Source organism: Jaculus jaculus, chromosome 1 (assembly GCF_020740685.1).
Source record: "Jaculus jaculus isolate mJacJac1 chromosome 1, mJacJac1.mat.Y.cur, whole genome shotgun sequence".
Lineage (NCBI taxonomy): Eukaryota > Metazoa > Chordata > Mammalia > Rodentia > Dipodidae > Jaculus > Jaculus jaculus.
Genome location: NC_059102.1, coordinates 46,433,327 through 46,454,804, shown reverse-complemented (window position 1 = coordinate 46,454,804; position 21,478 = coordinate 46,433,327). Strand labels below are relative to the sequence as shown.

Below are 21,478 nucleotides of genomic sequence, written 5' to 3'. Positions count from 1 at the left end.
AGGAAGAGAGAAGGTCAGAGAATGATGAGAGGGGTTGAGAAGAGTTAGATTGTTCAGAATTCATCTTTAGTTCTGACATAACTCTCGAGATTTCTTATTACTCTTTTATTTATTTTAATCTCTTTTAAGTTAGATATAATTTCTAGAACTCCTACTGACTAGTTTCTAAATTACCAAGTTAATCATTTTAGAGGTTTTTAAATTCTAGTTAAGACAGGATTCCCATTTATGATTCTTTCTCCAAAAAATGGCACTGCCTAGGACTTTAGTTTCATATGCCAAAAACTAAAAATGAACCCCAATTTAGGATCAAGTGTTCCTCACTGTGGGAACCATAAACTTTATTTTGGTTAGGTTTCCTCATCCCACAATTATCAAACCAGATGGAGTACCAAAAAGTAGTGTTTCCCCCAAACATTCCCTTAACCTTTGAATTAAATATTGACCCAGTAGTAAGAGAAAAGAAAAGTTGCTTGGTGTGATGATTAACACCTTTAATCTTAGCACTCTGGAGGCCAAGGTAGGGGGATAGCTGTGAGTCTGAGGGCACCCTGAGACTACATAGTGAATTCTCTACCTCAGGAAAAAAAAAAAAAAAAAAAAAAAAGATGAATCCTAGCAGGAACAAACCAGTCAGAAATCAGAAACCAAAATACCCATAAAGACCAGAGAGTAAACAACAAACTGAATGATCATAAGCCAAAATGCCTTCAAAACAAATAAACAAAAGATACCTTAGACTAAACACTTTGAAAGCAAACCACACACACACACAAAAAAAGTTATCCTAAAACCAGCTCAGAATAAACAAATGGACAGGACATGGTGGCACAAGCCTTTAATCCCAGCACTCCAGAGGCAGAAGTAGGTGGATCTCTGTCAGTTCAAGGCCACCCTGAGACTACACAGTGAATTCCAGGCCATCCTGGGCTAAAAAGTGAGGCCCTACTTTGAACCCCCCCCCAAAAAAAACACGAGTAAACAAATGGACTATCTACCAAATCAATGGAGGTCAGAAATGCAGAATGAATTCACCCAGATGCCCCTAAAGACATAAACAATATGGGAGAGTTGGGTACAAATGGGCCCATGCTGGGGTACCTGGCTCCATCCCAGAAAATCCTACAGAGGAAGTAGCTTGTCCTTGGGGCCCCATGTTCAGGCACCATAACATCAATGCAAAACAACACAGCCATCACCCCGAAGGGAATAAGAGAGATTATTATGGAATCAAATATGAGTGACCATGGCCTGGATACATAGATTCAGTTTATCCAAAATTACATGTTCCTATGTATTAAGATTTTTATTGTTATATCATTACAAACCAAAAGAGTCATAAACCAAGGCACTTTTCAAATATATTGGTGGAAATATCAGGTAGGTGGGTTAGTGCCAAGCAGAGAAATCTCTGCTATAGGCTTCAGATGTTAGCTGATGACGTTCTTAGAGTTTTAGTTGGTGAAAGTTGGTGGTCTGTTAGTACATTTCAGAAAGGTTTACCTGATCATAAGCCACCAGGATGTTAGGTCAGACACTGCAGTGCACAAGAAATGGCTACTGAAGGAGGATAGGAGAAAGCTAGCTCCTTTGGGGCAGTTTCAGTTAGAGAATGAGGCCCAGAGAAAACCAGGAGATACCACCCCACATGACACCTTGCCCCGACACAAGAATGAAACTGGGCGGAAATGGAACCCCTGCCTGTCTGATCCAAAGTGATCTCAGGGCCCTGCTGCCCACAGTTTGGCATGCTCCCTTAACAGATGGCCCAGGTGGGCTGGTTCTAGGGTCTGCCCTCCTTCTCTACAAACCAATCAGGTCTTCCCCTGGCTGGACTCCACCCCACTCAGCTCAGCTCCACTGTTTGCCTGGCTCGGCTGCTGTCAGCTCTGCATTTCTTCCTTCAGCTGCAAGGACACATGCGAGTCTGGCCTCCCCGTCACCCAGCCTGGCTGAGTGGGTGGCTGGGTGGGAGAACAACGCTATTTCTTGGTCTGGGGGAACTTTACTGCTTGCCTCTGCTTAATAGTTTGGGGTAAGTTCTCCCTTTAATCACATGTACAATTTTCCTCTGGTTTCTGAATCTACCATGTGCATATTTGCCCTACGCTCCAGATCTACCACATAAGTCAGTTTTCAAGATCTGGGCCTGCTCCCTGTGTGATGTCCTTAAACTCAGGGTAACTGTGAGTGTAACCCTCTTCACTCCTATTTTCTCCTCTGTATCTCCTGGTCTTTGCTTTGATATCTGCCCTCTCATTTTTCCTTGAGCCTCTCCATTTTCCCCCTTACCTTCCCTACACAGAAAAGCACATGGCAGATGCCATGCGGACTCCTCCTAAGTTTCCCTACACAAGCTCCTAGATTCCACTTGCCATGACTTTGCAGCTCTACTCCAGTTCCCCCCCCCCAAAAAAAAACTCAATTTCTCTTAAATGAAGCTTATAAACTACACAGTGTTTCCACCTGAGAGCATATTTCCTAAATCCTGCAGTCTGTGATTTTGCTGTAAATAAACCTGATAATTCAAAATTTATCCTTCTTGAATCAGTCTTTATTAATTCTTTATGAAAGGTAGGAAGAAGCCAAAACTTGGGGTTCATAAATTCTAGGGAACACCTCCTGAACCCCCAAATCCTGCATCATTACTGGAGGGCTAAGGAAGCCCAAAGTAACCTGGCTCTGATCCTGCAATTTTCCACTTGTCCATGGTCACAGGAGCTCTGTCACGCTACTCAACTTTGTTCAAAGGAGATTCAGAGCTTTTTTTTGGGGGGGGGGGTGAGGTAGGGTCTCACTCTAGCCCAAGCTGACCTGGAGTTCACTGTGTCATCTCAGGGTGGCCTTGAACTCACAGCAATCCTCTTACCTCTGCCTCCCTAGTGCTGGGGATTAAAGGCACGTGCCACCATGCCCAGCCAGAGCTTTTCTTAAGGTCATACTCAGTAGTAACCTACAGATTTCTTACCTCAACCAATTAAGCAAACAGCTAAAAGGAAAGAGTAATTTTGGAACCTTGTGTTTTAAAAGGTCTGAACAGGACTCTCCATTGCTTTCCTTCCTCAGTCCCTCCTATCCCCAGTGCCTCAGCCTTTAGCAGTATCTTACTGTGTAAGTTGGGTTGCAGCACAAAAGAGGAAAAAGGCTGAGCTAGGAAATGTGGAAATACCTCAAGGCTGTGTCCAAGTGGCGCTATTGAGTGGTATGGCCCTGACAGAATCATTCCTCTCTGCTGCTGTTTCCTAATTTATGAAACAAGGGTGCTGACTCCTCAAAGTCAGGTCTCTGACTATGTTAAGTCAGCTTTTTGTGTCACTGACAAATGACAAAAACGAATCAAAGGAAAGGTTGAGCTAGGCTCATAGTTTCAGTCCCTGGCTGGCTGGCTCTACAGCGAAGCATATATCCAGTCACCCGCTTCCCCAACCAGGCTCCATCTCCTCCTCACTCATTCAGCTATCAATTTATCAGTAGGTGAAACTATTGCTAAGGTTATTAATAACTATCATTAAGGACCTCATGTTCATGATAATATCAGCTAAACGTATAAGTCTTTGGGGTATGATTCATATTCAAACCAGAGCACTGATCACTAATAAGTCTTCTCCACAGGTCAGGATCCATCTCCACACCATCTCTTCCAGCTCTCCTCACTATCCCCAAACTGCCAGTCACACAAACAGCCTGGTACAGAGTGAGGACGGAATAAACTCCTAACAAGTGAATGAGATGTCTGCTGTTCTCTTCTGGGAAAATTCCCTCAAGTCATAAGAAATATTAAAAGCATAAATAGCAGACAACTGGAACTCAGCTGAAAGAAATATGAAAATCAGTATTCATCAGGGAGGTCGGAGCCTCAGACATGAAGCAAGAAGATGAGCTGTCACAACGAGAAGGTGACCAGCACGTCGCCCAGTCGCACGCGCTGTCGCAGAGGTGCCGGGCAGCTCTCAGACCTCGAGTCTCTGGGCCGCAGAAAAAGCCACAAAATGATAACAGTAATCGCAGTTACTACTTGGGAGCATGTGTTACTCAGTTTTCTGTCTGTGTTAAAATACTTGAGGACAAAAAAAAAAAAACCAGCTAAAAGGAGGATTTTTTTTTTTTTTTGACTTACAACTTCAGAGGTTTCCGTAGATGCTTGCATAGTTCTCTTGCTTCGGGGCCTGTGCTGAGGCAGACCGTGGGGGCGGGAAGGGGGCGGCGGAGCAAAGCTGCTCACCTCCTGGCAGCCAGGGCAGATGGGAGGAGAACGACAAGCAGGGAGTGGGCCGGGGACAAAATATACCCTTGGAGGACACACCCCAGTGACCTAGTTCCTTCACCTCAGCCCCACCTCCTAAAGCCTCCACCACCCCATGAAGCTTTGAATTCATCAGTGAACTCATACACGATGAAGATGCAATTGTTTCCCCAAAGCCTTACTTCTTGAAGATTGCTGCAATGGAACCCAAGCCTTCCACATGAGAGCTTTTAGGGAACAATTCAGATCAAGCTAGAGCAGTGCACTGAAGTCGTAAGGGTCTTTAGTTTCTGATCTATGTGATTACATAGGATCTTCATTCATTCCAGGTTTATGGACACAGTAACAACACTCTGACTGTTCCAGACTCAATCTCAAAGCCTGTGCAAGACTTAATCGCGGCACACTGCTCTCTCTACCCGCCTCTGCGCTCCATCTGCACTAGTGATGTGATTGTCACCTCTGTGACATTCTGTTCAGCCCCGGGAACAGCACACTGAGGTACTGGATAAACTGGGTTCATTGGAAGCCTCTTGTGGATATATAGGAGAAGACATCTTGCTTCTCAGTCACTTGATAGTTTGTACTTCCTCTTACCAGCGACAAACATTTGGTCCTACCCCAACCAGTATTTAGGGCCCCATATAACACTTTGGCCTTTGGCTAGGAGACTCAGAGGGACTCTTGTCTATTAGAGTATATTAAAGGGCCATTTTCCAAGGATGTTCTAAGAGAATTTCAACATTTTTCTGCAAAGCCATTACAGAAGTGTAGCAAGGTGTCCAGCTGGTAGAAGCTTTCCAGCCTTCTCTCCTGGGGGGCACATTTACATATAAAAAGAGATGAAATAGGAGGAAATGTATTTTAAAAACATGATAAAATCTCTCTGCTCAAATTTGCATAGGGTCAGGCCAGGATTCAAGCTATCGCTGTCCACAGTTTGGAGTCTTTGGTTGGTCTTAGGTATACCTTCAACTGCAAATGAATTTCATTATTTTTGTTGCTCAATGATAGTGCACATGAATTATGAAAAAATTATGAGGTGAAGGAAAGCTAATGATTTGCTCTTTCCCTCCCTCCCTCTCTCCCTTCCTTCCTTTCTTCCTTCCTTCCTTCTGCTCCTCTCTATTTATTCCTCAAACAGATGCTGGTAACAAGGAAGTAAATAATTAGTGACTTCAACCAGCAATTTTTGGATGTCTGTCAGGGACCTTTGGACACTAATCTGCAATGCTGATCTTTGCTAAGGAAGTGCCCCCAGTTCTACGCTGTGTGTGATATTTTGAGCATATGAATATTTCACATAAGATCCAGAATAAACATCAGAGTGATTTACATGGTACCTGGCTACAGCAAGGAAGGAAAAGGTAGAACTCATGATTGATACAAGAGAGGAAAGCAAACTTCCCCACCCTTTCAGATCCTGACCCACAGAGCCACGGGTTCCAGGCAATGTTGGACAAAGGCTGGCTTCTAAGTTTTTGACGGCACAGTTCATAACCAAGAGCTTGTCCCAAATGATCAGTTTTCGCAACTACATTCACTTCTCTCTTATTTGGAAGAACATTTACTATAAGGAGTAGTTCTGAGCTATAGTTCATTAGATATAGAGGGGAGAGAGAAGAGAAACTACATCCAGTTTAATGCCTCAGTGCCCAGCACAATGCCTGGGTTGGTGCTCAATTATTTATGTACTTCAATGAATAATTTTCCTGTGGAACTCAATGATCTTGCAGCCTCTTTACTCAGATGCACATTCTTACAGGGTATGGAGTTACTAAGTCAGATCGGGTTACAGGTGAGCTCTCCTAGCTTCAGAGAAGAACCTGGGGTGGGGGGTGGGGGCTGATGTACATTTCACCCAGTCTTTTGTTGGTCAAAAGAAAAGCTGGTATTGAAGCGCAGTGCAGCCTGTCTACACCACAGCCTTTTCCTTGGTCCACAATCACTGCACACCACCACGTTGTCGAAGCAGGAGGGACAAGTCAAGTACTTCCACTGGCTAAAAGTTACTCCCATGCATTATGAAGCACTGAAGAGAGCTGGTGCTTGGAAGAGAAAGAATGCCCAAGTCAATGGCTGGAGGGCATTCAGCAAGCATTGCATGGATGAACGTCCCCCAGTGCTCTAGGCCTGAACATTTCTCAAGTCACATGGGCAAGTAGTGTAGGAGTTTGAAGAACAAGACAAGAAATCACCCATCGTTTCTTTCTTCTTCCATCTTTTCCTTCTTCTTTCGTCTTTTCTTTCTGGTCTTTTTATTTATTTGAGAGAGGGAGAGAAAGTAAGGGTACACTAGGGCCTCTTGCCCCTGCAAACAAACTCCAGATGCCTTGGCCGCTTTGTGTGTCTGGCTCTACGTAGGTAGCAGGGAACCCAACCCAGCCTGGCAGGTGTTCCAAGCAAGCACCTTAAACAACTGAGCCATCCATCTCTGCAGCCTATCCTTTCTTTTTATCCACTCTCCCCAACCTTTCCAGAATTTATGTCTTGACTACATCTCATTGGAACACAGGGGTAAGTGCAGGCCCTGGCTACAGAACAGGGAAAACCTAGCAAAGGGAGCTTCGCTGCCCTGTCTGGCCACTCCCTTTCTTTTGCAAAGTGGAGTGTGGGCCGTGGGAGGGCTCACCTACAGAGCCTGGCGCCAGGCCCGAGGTCTGCCCCGCGTTACACAGGCCATCAAATTCCACAGGCCCTCAGAGATGTTTATTTTGTGTTCCGTAGACTCTGCTCGCTGCTTGCGCCACACAGCAGGTCACTCAAAGGACAAGGTGCTGCCAAGGCTGAGAATGGGGTGCACTTCTTTATTTTTGCCCCAAGACTCAGGAACTAAGTGTTTTCCTTGAAATGAAAGTGCTAGAAGTAATTTATAAAAATTCTTTTCAGTTTTGGGTGGCCATCTTTACTTATGACTGAATCAGTTGATCCCACCCTCTATTTTGGACCCAGAGAAGTCTGTTGACTTTTAACAACAAAGGTCTTACAACTAGCTCCCAGTTTTTTCCACATGAGTACAATCTAAAAATATATCCTTAGCTAACTTGCCAACAGTTGTATTAATGCAAGTTATCTGTTAAGAAAACATAAAGATGACTGATAAAATGCATTTCCTATGTTAAAATAAATTATACTTTATCTAATGACTACATACACCAGAAAAATCATGGTGATTGTGTAGGATACTATATGACTAACATACGCATTTACATATGGGTGCGTGCTCCTTGTGCTAAGTGGCCTAATTCTTTTGTCTCCTAGGCCTGAGGCACTCACCGCCATATTCCCCAAGCCTGTGGACAAGTGGGGAGCAGGAGTCCATGCTGGTTTACAAAGCCCAGTAGGAAATAGGGAGTTGTAGTTCTGTTCTTGTTGCTGGGACAAAATACCCAAGCAGAAGCAGCCGATGGAAGGAAAGGACTGACTCAGCTTATGACTTTGAAAGCAGTCTCACCAAGGAAAAGACAGTACAGCAAGAGCAGGAAGCTGTCACATACCTGAGTGAAAGTAGTCTAAGCACGGGCTGGAGCCGGGCTAATAAACCTCCGCGTTCATCTCCACAAGCATACCTTCTCCAGCAAAGCCCTACCTCGCAAACTGCCACCAGCTGGGGACTGAGCATGTGGCTTACTCACAAATACATGAGGCTACAGGAGATATTTCACATTCAGTCCACCACACAGGGAATGGGAGAAACTTCCACAAAGACAGGATTTACAAAGGTCCACACTGTTAATAAAATCCCAGGAAGGGGACAGTAATGTCAATCGTTGTCTTCAGTACAAAACCTAAGAAGGCAAAAGGAGAGAGCATCTATTGGAGCACTGGAGTGTCACTGTAAAAGGCCTTAGGTACTTGGGAGCAGCCAGCCTGCAGGAAAAGAGGCAAAGAAAATGAATGTATGAACCTCAGGCTCCTCCTGCCTTCCATATCCCAGGCTGGAGATAGCCGAACCCTGTGCAAGTCCAGTTGATGCTGTCTTCACTGCCATCTTCCTAGAGCAGAGAAAAGGGTGGACACTGGATGGACAGGGAACCTAGAGAGGCAATGGAAATAGCTGGGGACCATGTCACCCAGAAACCGGCTTGTGCTGTGTGCAAGACAGCCGTGGCCAAGCCCTGAACCCAGGCTCAGCCTCCTCTTTCAACTACGTTGTCTCAAAAGTTACTGACTCAGATCTCTCAGTGTTTCAAATACAAAAATCTTTTGGGGGGCTGGAGAGATTTCTCAGTGGTTAAAGCACGTGCATGTGAAGGCTAAGGACCCAGGTTCAATTCCTCAGTACCCAGGTAAAGCCAGATTCACAAGGTAGCACATGCATCTGGAGTTTGCAGTGGCTAGGAGGCCTTGGTGGACCCATTCTCATTCTCTCTCTCTCTCTCTCTCTCTCTCTCTCTCTCTCTCTCTCCCTCTCTCGGGGGAGGGGGGATTCAAGGTAGGGACTCACTCTGGTCCAGGCTGACCTGGAATTCACTATGTAGTCTCAGGGTGGCCTTGAATTCATGGTGATCCTCCTACCTCTGCCTCCCAAGTACTGGGATTAAAGGTGTGCACCACCATGCCCATCTCGCTCACTCACGCTCATTCTCTCTCAAATAAATAAATAAAATATATTTTAAAACAATGTAATCTTCTGAGAAATTGGCCTTCTCTTTCTCTGTTGAAACCGTCTCTATTTCTCATCCTTTTCTCAAATTGCAGGTTCATGTCTCGACTAACCTAGAATGTACCTCAAACACACATGTCCAGAAAACCACTGGCTAGACATTTCTGTAAATGTTTTTTTTTTTTTTTAATTTTAATGCTTTCATCATTTTTAACTCAGTATACTAGAAAACATTTTTGACTCCTCTCCAGCTCTCACGAGTAAGTCCACCTTTTATACTTCTTCATGTAATCCCTCCCACAGCTATCTTCCCTTTCTACATTTTATCTTCTTGATTATTTTTAGATTTATTTGTATGTATGCACATGTTCACCACCTTTTATGTCTGGCTTTATGGGAATGCTGGAGAATTGTACCTGGGTCAACAGGCCTTTAGCTGCGGAGCCACCTCCTCATCCTCAGCTCCCTTTTCACAATTTCTATTGCCTTGAACTTGAAGTGGACCTGAGCTGGGCATGAAGCTGACCTACAGGACAAAGAATTTAAACTTCAACATCTTATCATTATTACAATGCATAATTAGGACGGTGTTGGAGAATAATAGTTAAATTGAGAGTACTTCATCAACTATAAAAGACCAACCACCATTCCCTATTCAAAGACTTCCTGTGGAGTCATTTGTATGTATTCTGAATCTGGGAATAAAAAACTATTCTGAGAAGGGCTTAGAAGAGGGCCCTAGGCCATGGCGCAGTGGTTGTAAACAGGTGCATAGAATGGCTCCAAAAGATTTCTGAAATGTGAAAGAGTACCACATTCCTCAGGGAGAATACTTCTAGATAATTCTAAAGGTGCCCACCTCAGTTATAAAACTGTTCTCTGAAGCTTTTAAAGCTCACTGGGATATGAATGCAACACTATATTTCAAGTGCATTGAAACCATTTCCGTGGCACAAGGTCAGATACATGTCTTGGAATACAACTTTGTTACTAGCTATTTGCTCTGGACATGCAACTTAGCTCTCTGAATCTCCCCTGCCATGTAACCTGGTTCCTTTGAAATAAGCTTTAACTACAGTTAAATGTCACAATGCATGGAAAAGCACCTGACATCTATTAAAATATTCACAGAGAGAGAGAGAGAAGGGAGAGAGGGAAGGAGGGAGGGATGAAGGGAGGGAAGGAAGCAATGTAGGAAAAAAGATAAAGAAAGAAATGAAAAAATGAAACAAAAACTGACTTGGGGGCTTTATTTTTTTTTTATCATATTTTAAGGTTGTCTACGACCTATTTGGCAGGGATACATGTGTGCACAGACATATGAGTCTGTGTGCAAAATAATAAGCTTACTTCATAGCATGGCCTTTCATTATAATTTTCTAAACTGCTTTCCTCTTACAAAGTGATGCAATATTTGGTGAGTAAATAACTGGAAGGAACACGTCCCCTCGAGGACAACTACACTTCATGGGACGCTCAGGCAATGTTCTTTCTCTTGGCATTTTAAGCCCACATGAGAAAATCATTTTTGTTTCTTTGATAAACTTCTTGAGAAAATGCTGATGATGACAAAATGGTCTCATTGGGGGTTCGGAGATAAGAAGTTGATATTTTTCAAGATAAAAATAAGTAAAATCTTGAGTTTTGCTAAATAGTTTCAGATTTTTTTTCTTTAAATTCTCACTTGTATGTATGCACACATGTGCATACTGGGGTCTCTTGCCATTGAAAACAAAGAACCAGATGTTTGCATCACTTTTTGGATCAGGCTTTACAAGGGTATCCAGTAGATTAACCCTGAGCTAGAGGGCTTTGCAAGCAAGTACCTTTAACTGCTGAGCCATCTTCCCAGCCCCCAGTTTGTTTTTCAAGCCTAGGGTAGTCAAAACGCACCATGCGGCCCAGGCTGGCCTCAAACTGTCCAACAATACCCCTGCCTTGCTGGAGGAGGTGCGTTGCTGGGCCATGCTTTGGGATGTTATAGCGTGCTCCTCTTGGTAGGGTTGGCTCACTCTCCTGCTTCTGTTTTCCATATGCTGTGGCAGAGGTGAAGTCCAGCCTCTGCACATGCCAAGCTTCCCCTGCTATCTTGAAGCTTCCCCTCTTGACTGTAAACCAAACTAAAACCTTTCATCATCAGCTGCTTTGGGTCAAGGGCTTTGTCCCAGCAATAAGAAGGTAAGTACAGTTGTAGTGATAATCCCCTCGTGTGATGGCTGACATGACTAAAGCTTGCTGTAATGTAATGCACGGAGGAACATGAGTCTCCTTGGAGTCTGGGAGCAGCCCTATGGGCCCCTACTTACTTAAAGTGTGGAAAAGGAGGCCATTTCCAAAAACAGTATGAACAAAAAGAACCTAATAGTTTCCAATCTGATAACCCCCTTTGAAAACATACTAAATGTAAACAAGGCTCTCATTGGGCAAATCAATGCTGAACTAACGTTGATAAACAAGGTCATCTGATCTAGGGAAATGGGAAAATGAGCGCCACAGGCAACGAGATGGTGCAAGCCAGCCCCCCTACATCTCAGGCATAGAACCCCAGTGCTCCCCACCAACCAGCCAGCCCCCCACCAACAAAGGACATAATTATTGCCACCAAGGCCACAAAATCAGACTTATCTGTAACTGGAGATGTAAAAATTAGATATAATTGGAAAAATAAAAAGAAGTTTCACAGGAGTGTGAAGGCCTCTTCCTATAGGGTGCTTTGATTTAATTTTAGGAAAATCCAACACAGCTATAACAGAAATTTTAGTTTGGCCAATGTTACTGATTCAGATTATACAGGTTAAATTTAGGTTATGATTTATTCTCATTTACATCAGGAAATTTCATCTCTTAATTAACTCAACTAATTATTATTAATTATTATTGTTAATTATCTCAAGCCCCCTCCCTAAAGCTTGATATTAACTGCTAAAACCAAGGGCCTCTTGATGCCCAATGAACTCACTCTACGTCTCCTGCTAACCTGGATATTACAGTTTTAGTCAGTCATGTTCCAGCAATGGGCATTATTGACACAGGTGCTGACATTTCTATTGTAGCTCAGCAATCCTGGCCTTTCAATTAGGGTAGTCAATCTCTTGTTCTACATATTCATGGATTGCTGGCAAAAGCAATCCTCTGCAAACTGCCAACACTTTATGTACAGTTTTTCAAAATAAAACCGCCATCTTTCAGCCCTATATTTCACCTCTACCTTGTTCCCTTGGGAGCAGAGATCTTCTGTCTCACTGGCGTTATGCCATTTCTGTAGCTGAGCACCTACCTAAACTTTCTTGGGTAGAAAGTCTCCCCATGTGGCTGGATCAGTGGCCAATTAAGGAGGACAAACCAACATCTACAACTAAGAGGAACTTCAAGCTGACCACATAGACCCATCCTTCAGTAACTAGAATACTCACAGCTTTTGCGTTCCGAAAAAACCTGGGAAATGGGGACTAGGGAGATGGCTCAGCACTTAAAAGTGTTTGCTTGGAAGGATTGCCAGCGGGGTTCAAGTCTCTACTGCCATGTAGAGTGAGATATACCAAGTGGCACATGTATCTGGAGGCCGTTTATAAAAGCAAGAGGCTCTGGTGTGCTCATCCACTCTCTCTCTCTCTCTCTCTCTCTCTCTCTCTCACACACACACACACACACACACACACACGCACAAACACAAACACACAAATAAATAAAAGCAGTTTTGCTGAAAGTCTGGTAAATGATCTTCACAAGACCTCCATGCAGTTAATACTCACCTTTATCCTTTTAGACCTATTCAACCTGGAGTTCTTCTGCCATAGTCCCTCAAGATTATCATGTTATCTCCTCCTCCTCCTCCTCCTCCCCCCCCCCTCCTCCTCCTTCTCCCCCCCTCCTCCTCCCCCCTCCCCCCCTCCCCCTCCTCCTCCTCCTCCTCCTCCTCCTCCTCCTCCTCCTCCTCCTCCCCCCGCCCCCATGCAGAGTCTCACCCTCGCCCAGGCTGACCTGGGGTTCTACCTGTAGTCTCAGGCTGGCCTCAAACTCAAAGAACTCCTCCTACATCTGCCTTCCAAGTGCTGGAATTAAAGGTGTGTGCCACCACACCTGACTCATATTATTGTTAATGACTTAAAAGATTGTTTTCTCACTACCCCCTTAAACCTGATGATAAAAACTTGCTGTCAGTGCCCACCCTAAACAATCAAGCCTCTATGTCTCATTTTCAATGGAAAGATTTTCCTGAAGGTATGCTCAACAGTCTGCCTTCTGTCACTGGTGAGCAAATAAGGCAATACGTCCTACTAGACAGAAATTTCCCAGTACTTATATATCTCACTGAAAGAAGAACCACTCAAAGAATAAATCTAGTTATTTTTAAAGGTTTACAAATCTCACTACAAAATTTTCACTTACAGACAACCCCAGACAAAATTCAATTAGATGTTCCTTACAGGTTTCCTTCCCCAGAGCCCATGTAAGCCAGACGCACAAGATGGTACATGTGTCTGAGTTCATTTGCAGTGGTTGGAGGCCCTGGAACACTCACAGCAAGGAAATACTGAACCAATTTCAAGACTAGAAAGAAATAAAGCAAACATTCAATCCTGTTGCTCTGTGGTGGCTTGAATGAAGAACTAACTCCAACAAGCTCCAAGTCCAACATCTGTAACCAGTGATGAAGCTTCTGGGGTTATAATTCTTCCCCTCTTGCTGGGTTGCCCACATCCCAGGAGAACTCCATCCTGAACCAGCAGTTCTCTTTGGTGGTCATACCATAGTCCTGGAATCTCCTAGGGTTTCCACTGCAATTTAGGGTTCATTCTCATGGCTCCATCAGGCCTCTGTGCAGGGAGTCCAATGCTTCACATATCCCAATGGCCATCTCTAAAAGAATTGCATTGAAAATCAAATAACTCTTTTCTGCATTTGTTACACTTCCAAAGCCAGTACCAAGTGGACTTCACTGCCTAATTGTCAATCCAGGGGAGAATAAAGCCAACTCAAATGTAGGAAAATTTCTTTAGCATTCTTCATTCAGGCTCCTTGCTTTCACAAGTCAGCATTCTTCCATGTGTCCCAATTCAGAACAGCTGGTCCAGTCTCAATGGTGGCAATGTCTCAAACAATTGCAGCTGGCTGGGACTGCTGTCTCTTTCCCAGAACAGTCGTTGCTTTCTGTGCCATATTCTTCTGCTCTATGTTCTGCCATTACTTTTAAATTTAGCTTTGCTTAAGTTCTCAGGATATAGGAAGATCACAGCCATACAAACTGCTGCTATCCCTGTTTATACAAAGCTCCTTTTCCCTTCATAAGGCAAGCCTCACAGTCCACAGTTCTTACTGTACTTAGGTCTTTCAAATTCTGACCAGAATGGTCCATCAAATTCTGCTTATAGTATTGCAAGGCATCTCTGAGGCCAAGATTTCAAGTCCTTCTAAATTCCTCCCACATATCAGTTCTACAAACCCAAAAGACACACCCCCAGGTTTCTAGCAGCAATGACCCCACTCCACTGGTACAAACTTTCTGTTTTAGTGACCTTCTACTTGCCGAGATAAAACACTGGACCAAAAGCAGCTGATGAGAGGAAAGCTTTTGATTTTGCCTTACTCTCAAGGGGAAGCTTCATGATGGCAGGGGAAAGCCTGACAGGAGCAGAGGCTGGATATCTCTTCTGCCCCAGCAGGTAGAAAGGAGAAGCAGAAGATTAAACCAAACTAACACTGGCAAGCTATGGGCTAAAGACCTCAAAGCTGACTTTGGGTTAAGATGGTGGCGTAGGTACCACGCCAAAGCAGCTTAGGGGGGAAAAAGACCAAAAAACCTCAGCAAAATACACACTTTTACTAAAAAGTGAGGTGTATAGGAAACTGAAGCGGCAGCGGAGAAGTAGAAGAGATCCAGAGCATCCAGAGCCCGCACAGGCGGAAAAGCGGCTCCGGCAGCTCCGCCAACCGCGGAGGCGGCTGCGGCGCACCAGAAAGCCGCCGGACTCGGCTCCAGCCGCAGGACAAGCCAGGTGCGGGATTTTCCCCTCACACCGCGCTCTCCGCAACTCAGGACACGTGAGGGGAGAGCGGCAGCGAGCAACGGAGGAGAGACCGCGAGGTAGAAGACCTCAAAGCTCACCCTTAGCAACACACCTCCTCCATCAAGCTTTCACCTACCAAATTGCTACCAGCTGGGGGCCAACCATTCAGCAAGCATGGGAGACATGTGATTCAAACCACCACACTAGAAAATCAATATTTGCAAAGAATGTTAGACATGCTGATATGATCTTAAACCATGTTCCTTTATTTCACCTCCCCAGTGACGTGGTTATGGTCCTGGCCCAGAACAATGCATGCATGTATAAGATGTGGTGATTAGACCCAGGACCACCACTGGAAATGGACAATGTTGGAGACAATTAATATCTGCAGAAATGCTGAAAGCTGCATATGGGCTCAGAGTGGTAACAACTGTGAATGGTGCGTACATGTGTCTCAGACCTACAAAGGTCACCAGCCCCTGCCCTTAAGCTCCTTCCTTTGAGTAACACTAGAACTTTTTTAAAGACAAAGCTTCTTGCTTCTTTCCCAAATATGGCTGATATTGCCATTCAATAATAGATGAGTGCTTTCTCAGGGGCAGGGGGCTCACGCTTGGTTTAAAGGACCCCAAGAGTCAGTTTCTTTATGTCAGGCATACATGGACCTACTTTCTTAAAGAGCTTCTCCACTGCTAAGCTAGGCCTACATGAGACACCCAGGCTACTATTACAAACAGACTCCATGCTGAGATGCAGTTCACTTGGTAGACTGCTGGTCTAGCATGCCTAGATGCTCAAGTTCTACATCTAGTACCTCAAAAATAACAAACTGGCTAGCAGGTTTGTAATCCCAACACTTCTATAACCTAGTACTAAAAGATGGAAATAGGAATATCAGGAGTTCAATGTCACCCCAAATAAGACTGTTATCATCCCAGGGACTACATAAGAACCTATCTCAAAATAGCATCCCCCTAAAATTAAAATACCACCCACTGGAGGGCTAAAACAATAGAAAATTATTTTCTCACAGTTCTGTAGGCTAAATGCCCATGATTATTAAGACACCAGCAAATTCGGTTCTTGGTGAATATAGCCTCACATGGCCTTCCTTAATGCATATGAAGAGGAGAGAGAGAAAAATTTGTTTCCTTCTTAGGAAGCGCTATAGTTTCCTCTGGTTCTCATGTTCAAATTTTGATCCCATTACAGGATATTTAAAAGGTGGGACCAGTTGGGACCTTGAAGAGACAATTAGGGCTCTGCCTTTGTGAATGGATTAGTCCATTAATGGCATGAATGGACTAATAGCTTAATGGGATGCTACTAGAATGTGTTTGCTATAAAACCAGTTTGGATAGGTCTTTCTCACACTTTCTGTCTTGAATTTCATGACACCCTGTGCTATCTTAGGACAAGACCAGGCAGGAGACTATCACGTGACACCCTGTGCTGTCTCAGGATACAGCTAGCCAGGAGACCATTGTCAGTGTGGCTTCTCAAGCTTGGACCAAAACCATGAGCCAAAATAAACTTTTTTGTTTGTTTGGTGTGAACACATGTATGTGCTTGTGTATATGTGTGTCCATACATATGTGTAAGTGCACATGCATTTGGTAGCCAGAGGAAACTTCAAGCATTATCCTTAGGAATGCTGCCCACTCTTTTAGAGACAGGCTCTCTCATTGGCCAGGAGCTCAGCAATTAGGCTAGCTTTATGAAATATTCCTTTCTCTGTCTTCTCAGAGCTGGGATGATAGGTGTATGCCACCACATTCCTCTTAAAATCATTCCTCTGGGAATCAAACCTAAGTTCTTGTGCTTGCCAGACGATTCCTTTATCCATGGAGCTATCTCCCCAGCCCTCTGCTTTTCTTTATAGCTTACCAAAGTTTAGACATTGTGTGTTCACCAACAGAAAACAAAATGAGACTTAAGGACACTAATCCTATCAGGCTAGGGGGTCACTCTTATGACCTCATTTAACCTTAATTACCTCTTCAGACACTCCAATTTCAGCATATGAAGTTGGAAGAACACATACATTCAGTCCATGATAGATTCCCTTAGCTCTTGGACCAGTTTGCAGAGTGGGTACAGCCTAGCGTCTCCAGGCCAGTCGCGGCCACTACAGTGCGGCTTAGGAAGATGATGGTGTTTGAGATCAGCTGTCCACGAGAGGTGATGAAGCCCTGACTTAATGAACTGAGTGGGTCACTGAACTGCTGACCATGATGACAGTAAATCACTGTGACTTCTTAGAATGCATTAAAGCACAATAATTATTGATGCTTAATTGGTCTCACCGCCTGCCCTGTCCTGATCTTGTTTCACACTTGTTAACTCCTCAAGTGCTCACAGAAACCCTGTGATGTTTGAACTATGGCCGAGAGCACAATTCTGGGACATGAAAATGCTTGTGCTTAAATCTCAACTGTATTTTACTTATGTAATCTTAGTCAAATGACTAAATCTCTCTGAACCTGTTTTCCTCACCTACAAGATGAAAGATTTTATACAAATGGAAAATTCCAAAAGTTCCTGAAAACAATTTTTCCGTATTTGGCAGTGTACCTAGTTGGTAGCAAGACCTAAGCTACTTAAGAGCTTTTATCTTCTTAGTGATACTTATGTTTTATTGTAGAATCATCTGTACTTCGGTATCAAAAACCCCCTCTTCAAATGATGACTAAATACCTAGTCCTAGGATTTCCAGAAGTTTAGACTCACAGGTATGAGAATCTTACAAGGTAATTATCCACGCACTAAAACAATACCTTGGCACATCTGATAAGTGATGCACAAGTGTTAGATATTGGTAGGATTCTTGTTGTTTTTTTCATTACTGTCATTTTGACGATGATGAAATTGGGACAAGAAGACCAAGTCACCTGTCCAAGTGGCAGCAGGCAGGCGATGGCTCAGTAAGTGTGGACCCCAAAGCGCGTGCTCTCACCCTGCTCTGTACCCCCTCCAAAACCTTTGAGGTGTCATTTCTGTAAAAATAGTCTGCTTAAGGAGTAATGCTTCTTTTAAAAAAATATTTTTGAGTGCTTTTTTCACACAAATTGGAAATCTTGTTGCTGAATGGAGAAGGGACTGAGGGATTCAGGATAATGTCTACCCCAGAAAAGGGACATGATCTAATGTTTGATGCATAAAGCCAAGATTCCGTAGCTCATCCCAAAGAACCAAGTTAGGCTGGAGCTGGGAGGTACTTGGGACCTGGGGCTGAGGTGCCGTTTTCTGCCTTGTACACAGAAGAACCAGGAACAGAGCACAGGAGCAGTTTCATATGTACCCGTAGTTCCCAAGCAGGATCAATTTGACTCCCGGGTGGATATTTGACAAAGCGTAGAGACATGGTGTTGGTTATAAGTGGGGTGTGAGTCAGGGGAAAGAATGAGTCAGGGAAAGAAGTCCCAGTAAGCACAGCATGTTTATGTGCAGAAAAACAGAAGCCTAACCAAATAGGCAGGCGCACATCAGAGCAAACAATCTCGCATTGCAAATGCTAATTAGGGTGCATCTTGGCACTCAGTGGGCAGAGGCCAGAAATGATGCTAACATCCTACAAGGCACAGGAAATCCCTGGAAAAATAAAATTAAAATAGCTGTATGACCCAAAATGTCAATAGTAGCAAGACTGAGAAACTCTGATAGTAGTCCTGGCACAAGAAACCGGGTAGCATCAATGAGAAGGAGAGAGGGAGAGATGGCGAGAGGATGCGGCTTGTTTGCTGTGGTTCCCAAGCCTTAAAGTCAGCCACACCTGAAGTCTCCAGGCTCTTCCTGCCTTAGCGTCCCTGAAGCTCTTGACTACATTCTTCCTGTGTGCGAACCATGCCACACGAGTTCCCCTTTTCCTCACACCAGTTTCGCCAGCTTCTTTTGCCTGCAGCCTTAGACACTTCAACAGGCTTGGGGGGAGACAAACTCAGGAAGGCAGAAAAACCCATTCAGGCCAGGTCACGGCACAGGGCTGAGAAGGAGAACAAAAAAATGCCACAGGTGTGATGAAGAATAATCTGAGAGAAAAATGAGTCATGGAAAAGAAGCCCCAGTAAGCACAGTATGCTCATGTGCAGAAAAGAAAGCAGGCTAAGTAGACCAAAGGTACACATCAGAGGAAGCCAAAACAGTCTTGAAAGACACACCAGGATACACAGTTGTAAAACAGACCCACGTAGATGCAAGTATGCTGAGCCTAATTCAGCATGGCTCTGAATGGATAAAAGAAGAACTTTTAGGAATTGATATTTCCTTGGAAAGCTATCTCTATGGAGTAGGAATGTTTTCAATAAAAACTAATGAAGGGGCTGGAGAGATGGCTTAGCAGTTAAGCACTTGCCTGTGAAGCCTAAGGACCCTGGTTCGAGGCTCGGTTCCCCAGGTCCCACGTTAGCCAGATGCACAAGGGGGCGCACGCGTCTGGAGTTCGTTTGCAGAGGCTGGAAGCCCTGGCGCGCCCATTCTCTCTCCCTCTATCTGTCCTTCTCTCTGTGTCTGTCGCACTCAAATAAATAAATAAAAATTAAAAAAAGAAAAAAAAACTAATGAAGCCTGGCATGGTGGTGCACGCCTTTAATCCCAGCACTCAGGAGGCAGAGGTAGGAGGGTCATTGTGAGTTCGAGGCCACCCTGAGACTACATAGTGAATTCCAGGTCAGCCTAGGCCAGAGTGAGAGCATATCTCAAAAAAAAAAAAAAAAGATGAAAGCAGATTTTCTCAAGATGAAAGATAACCCAAGCAGAAGCAGACATCTTGAGCATTGTACCTTCAGCCAAAGTAGTTCCTGGGTTCCCTGTTCAGTACTTGGGGAAGATCATATGAGTCTTACATGGTTGAATTCACTGCCTGGCACTAAGGGGGACCAAGGTTATATGTGAGAGCCCCGTATGGGTTACTTATTTCCCTATTGAAAGAGTGAGAGGGGTGGAGAAAGAGACAGAGCGAGAAAAAAGAGGAAAGGGGTGAGGAGAGAGAGAAGAGGAAGGGAGAAAAGAGAGGAAAGAAGGAGAAAGGCTTCACAAAGACTGAGAAGTGGACATCTCCTCACCTTAGTTAGGGAAGGAGAGACTCAGGCTCATAAAACCAATGAGGATCAGGCCTGATCAACAAGGGCCTGGGAGCAGGTTTTGATATAGGTGACTGTGATGGTTAAGTCTGTGTCAACTTGATCTGTTTAGAAATCCACAGACATTTCTCATAAGTGGGTCTCTAAGGTTGTTTCCAGGAAGGATTAACTAAAAGAGGAATCCTTCCCCCAGGGTGAGCCCTTCCCCCAGAGTGGGCAGCTCCTTGGCTTCTCTTGGGGGGGGGGGGGCGCTTTATCTAAGGAAGCTCTGGGAAAGAAAGTACCCGTCCTCCCTCCCACCTGGCTGCCAGTGCTGTTTGCTGCTTTCCAGTGTGGACTGAAGAGCAGCGTGGACTGAAGAGCGGCGGCTCTCCAGCACACCTCCAGGCCTTCAGCATGGGATGGGGACTGCTGAGACATCCAGCCCCATGGCCTGAGCAGCTACCAGGCCCCTTGACTCTCAGGCCTGCAAACTGCTGTGGTTGGACTGCTGTGAACTAACCCAATAAATTCCCTTTCAATACAGTTCATTAAATTGGTTCTGTTCCTCTAAAGAACCCTGTAGAATACAGTGACCATGCCAAGATGTAGCTCCAGATTCTCTCTGAAATCAGCCTCCAGCGTGGGAGCTTGCTCGGCCCGAGTAGCCATGCATGTGTGCACATGTTCAGTGATGGAGGCAAGGGGGAAAGGATGCCGTCGTCTGCATCAGTGCAGCAGGAGAGAAAGCACAGCTCCTGAGTTAGACATCACTATGTCTAAGTGTTTGCAGAACACTTCCCCAAATGATTTAAAAAAAACAACAACAACAACAACTAATTATGGTCATCTCTTCTGCAGGAAGCTCATTTGGTATCTTATGTAGCCTGTGTTACACAGTGCTTAAGAAAATAAAATGAGGGGGCTGGAGAGATGGCTTAACAGTTAAGACTTAATGGTTAACTGCAAAGTCAAAGGACCCATGTTCAATTCCCCAGGACCCATGTAAGCCAGATGCATAAGGGGGCACATGTGTCTGGAGTTTGTTTGCAATGGCTAGAGGCCCTAGCATGCCCATTCTCTGTCTGACTGTCTGCCTCACTCTCTGCTTCCAAATAAATAAAATAAAATAAAATGAAAAAAGTCAAATACATAAGTAAATTATATGACTCTGCTTGAAGTAATATAAAAACACAAGGGAATGAACTCCACAGAAACAAGGGCTTTCTGAATAGCTTGCTTGTATTTCTAGTTATGATTCAGGAAAAAGTTGCATTTGCAGTTAGCAGATCAAAGAAGAGGAAACAGTAGACGCTGTTCTAGAAGAGGGGTATGGAATTGATGGGAAAGGAACAGATCCTTAGAAGTGAAAACACACTCAAATCTGAAACTGTGAAAGAAATGAAATCTGAAACTGTGGAGGAACATGCATACCCTTTCGTTGACAATGGACTGCCAAAAGTCTGACAGCCAGCCACCGGGGATGGCTTTCACAAGTGATTTGGAAGAAAGCCATGGGCTCTATAGAGTCTGCACAAGCAGCCAGATTTCTCTGGCTAAG

The 21,478-nt window shown here is 44.3% G+C and overlaps 1 protein-coding gene across 6 annotated transcripts in view; it reads right to left on the bottom strand.

Annotated features, from left to right (window-relative positions):
• Slc16a12 (solute carrier family 16 member 12) overlaps positions 1-21,478 on the bottom strand; it is a 112,083-nt gene that overhangs the window by 38,241 nt on the left and 52,364 nt on the right. The window contains exons 2-3 of one of the 6 annotated variants that reach the window (XM_045141880.1): positions 13,599-13,709; positions 9,266-9,375 (exon numbers count right to left, since the gene is read on the bottom strand). The exons of 2 other annotated variants lie outside the window; for them this stretch is intronic. The gene's annotated coding sequence lies outside the window, so the exon portion shown is untranslated. Of the gene's footprint in view, positions 1-4,117; positions 4,252-9,265; positions 9,376-13,598; positions 13,710-19,638; positions 19,678-21,478 lie in introns of those variants that run through there. 3 more of the 6 variants (XM_045141881.1, XM_045141884.1, XM_045141879.1) reach the window with 3 other exon arrangements.